Source organism: Ovis canadensis, chromosome 1, assembly GCF_042477335.2.
Source record: "Ovis canadensis isolate MfBH-ARS-UI-01 breed Bighorn chromosome 1, ARS-UI_OviCan_v2, whole genome shotgun sequence".
Classification (NCBI taxonomy): Eukaryota; Metazoa; Chordata; class Mammalia; order Artiodactyla; family Bovidae; genus Ovis; species Ovis canadensis.
The window spans coordinates 125,179,923-125,182,878 of NC_091245.1; the positions used below are offsets into that span (position 1 = coordinate 125,179,923).

Here is a 2,956-nt window from a genome sequence, read left to right on the forward strand (position 1 = left end):
TCGTCCTCTAGGTCTCTCTCTGCATCAGAAGCAGGTCCTGCTCCTCCGGGGGAGATTCCATGGTACAAATAGGCTTTCAGGAACTTCCTACTGTGACGTCTGGTTAAAAACAGGCCTTTGGGTTTCAAAAGCCAATCCTTGGTGAGGAAGGGAACTGATGCAGCTGAAGTTCTCAGATCTAGGAGAGGGATAATGATGTAAGAACCCGGGCTCCTTCCTTCTGAATTAGAAAAGGATGCTCGAGGCTGTAGGGAAAGAAAGGATAACTGGAGAAGTGAGTGCATGAATATTTGTGGTCCCTGAGAAAAAAAGGGTCCTCTACCCCTCTTCCCCACTGGCTGAATCCAGATGGGCATTAAGAGAAAGGGCTCTGGGCTGGACGAGGACAGGGGCTTGGCTTCGTGCTCCAGATTCCAGCAGATTGATTGCCCACGTGGGCAATGAGTCAGTCGATCAGGCTGACGTAATGAGATTCCGGTGAAAAACTCTGGACTTTGAGGCCGGATGGAGCTTGGCAGCTGGCGATCTCATTGATGTTCCAGGAGGGTGGCACGCCTGAGTCCACAGGGAGGACCACAGGGAGGACCATAGAAGCTCTGCACTCGGACTTCTCAGACCTTTGCCTATGTGAGCATTCACTTGGCTGGACCTGGCCTGGCTCTTTTATAATAAAACAGTGATGGTAAGTAGAGTACCGTCCTGAGTCCTGTGAGTCCTCCTGGGGAATTACTAAACCCGAGGGGTTGTGGGAAGCTCTGAATTTGTAGCCAGTCATCAGAAGTGTGGATGGCCTGGGACCCCCCAGGCCAGAGTGTGAGGGAAGGGCTGTCCTGTGGAGAACCCAGACTTTAACTTGGGGCACAGCAGGCGGGGGTGGGGAGGTAACTGGCTAGTCGTGCCAGAACTGTATTGCAGTTGGTGTCAGAAGAGTTACCAAAAACCAAATGTGCACACTCACAAAAGGAGACCCGAGTACCTCCTAGGGTTGGTTTCAAGAAGCAAGCAGAGGCAGGGAAAGCTATTCTCATGGTGCTTGGGACATAGAAGATCTCAGTGAGTATCTACATTTATTGTTTGCTGTTAATCTAATTTTTTTGGGAAAAGTCCACTCTTTCCCAAGATTACAGTTCCTTCTTCTCCCAAATCACCTTTTTTTCCCCCATGGTGAGAGGAGGATATGGGGAGGCGGCCTGGAAAGATTCTTGGAATATTCCTCTTCAGCTCTTGTTTTGCTTTCATGATCATTTGTTCACTTATTAATCTTCTCTCACGAATAATCCCTGATATCATAGATAAGAAGGGGCCAGGAGACCAGGGGGAGGCTTCGGGAAGAATCCAGACACCACACAGTGGTGGCCCGGATGGAGGTGTGAGAAGTGGCCGTATTCTGGATATACTCTCTTTCTTTTTTTTCCTAGTCCTTAACTCACGCACACCCGTGGCGGATTCATGTCAATGTATGGCAAAACTGATACAGTATTGTAAAGTAAAATAAAGTAAAAATAAAAAAAAGAAAAAATGTACTTATTGGCTGTGCTGGGTCTTTGTCGCTGTGCAGACTCTTCTCGAGCTGCTGCTGGGGGCGGTCACAGTCCAGGTGCTGTGCGAAGGCTCCTCGCTGTGGGCACTGCTTTTGTCGTAGGGCGTACACTCTAGGGTGCTCAGGCTTGTGGCGTGTGGGCTCAGTAGTGGTAGTGCTCGGGCTTAGTAGCTCTGAGGCATCTTCCTGGCCCAGGGATCGAATTCGTGTCTCCTACATTGACAGACAAGTTCTTTACCACTGAGCCACCTGGGAAGCCTCCTTCTTTCTAGTTTTATTGCTCGAGTACACCAGACAAGTTTATGCAATCAAGCCAAAGGCTGCAGATGACTCGTATTTCCGGTTGAGGGGAAGGACTTGTTTGGTCTTGTAACATCCAGCTTACCAGTGAATATGGCTCTCAATCAGAATCAGATGCAATTGAGCATCTTTATCCTTTCTTTTCCTCTCAGGATGCTTTCGAACAGCAACAGCTTTTTTCATTAAATGGTAGAGATCCTCAGGAAAGTCAGGAGCAAGTCCTTTGGACTTAAGAATTCTCAAGATTTTACTGCCTGTCACAGAATGTACTGTGTAACAGAATGTGAGTCTCTGAGGACCACCCCGATTCGTGAGGGAGTCAGGCTCTTCTTGACCACTTTGTAGGTCTGCTCCTTCATGTCCTCAGGCGTCAGCTTCAGCCGGGTGGGGACTCTGTGACGGGGGGACAGGCCTTTCCAGGGAGTGTGCACGCGACCCATGATGGAGGCGGTCTGGTGCCAAAGGAGAGAGAGATGCTTTCAAGTTTAGGATTTGCCGACAGATTGGATGCAGGGTTAGAGAGAGAGAGGAAGATGCCTCCCAGGTTTTGGCCTAAGTCACAGCTGCCACTCACTGAGATGGGAAAGGTTGCAGTGACCTTTTGGCGACCATCTGCTAGTCCTGCAAAGTCACAGCCTGTTTGATCGTTCCCAGGTGGGTTTATCACTTTTTATTTTTTACCAAATTGAAGGCGGGAGGAGAAGGGGCCGACAGAGGATGAGATGGTTGGATGGCATCACTGACTCAATGGACATGAGTGTGAGCAAACTCTGGGAGATGGTGATGGACAGGGAGGCCTGGCGTGCTGCAGTCCATGGCGTCGCAAAGAGTCGGACATGACTGAGCGACTGAACAGCAACAATTTTTACCAAAATGGCCTGGTTTGTTCTAGCCTTTGGTGGAACTTTCCAAGGAGAGCTCTGGCTTTAACTCTACAGACAAATCAACTGCTTTTGATAAGGCTGATGTTTGGTTGGTCCATGGAGCGCTCCTTCACAGTCATTCATTTTGAGTGATTATTTGAAAAGTGTGTATATGGAAACATTTAATGTGGTGGCGATTGAGAACAAATTGTAATTTTAGGTCCAGTCTTTGGAGTTGAGTTCTCTTTCTTTT

General features: G+C 48.6%; 1 pseudogene; it reads right to left on the minus strand.

Moving 5' to 3' along the window:
• Positions 1-1,840: 1,840 nt before the first annotated feature.
• Positions 1,841-2,280, minus strand: LOC138430204 (small ribosomal subunit protein uS15-like; annotated as a pseudogene).
• Positions 2,281-2,956: the final 676 nt, after the last annotated feature.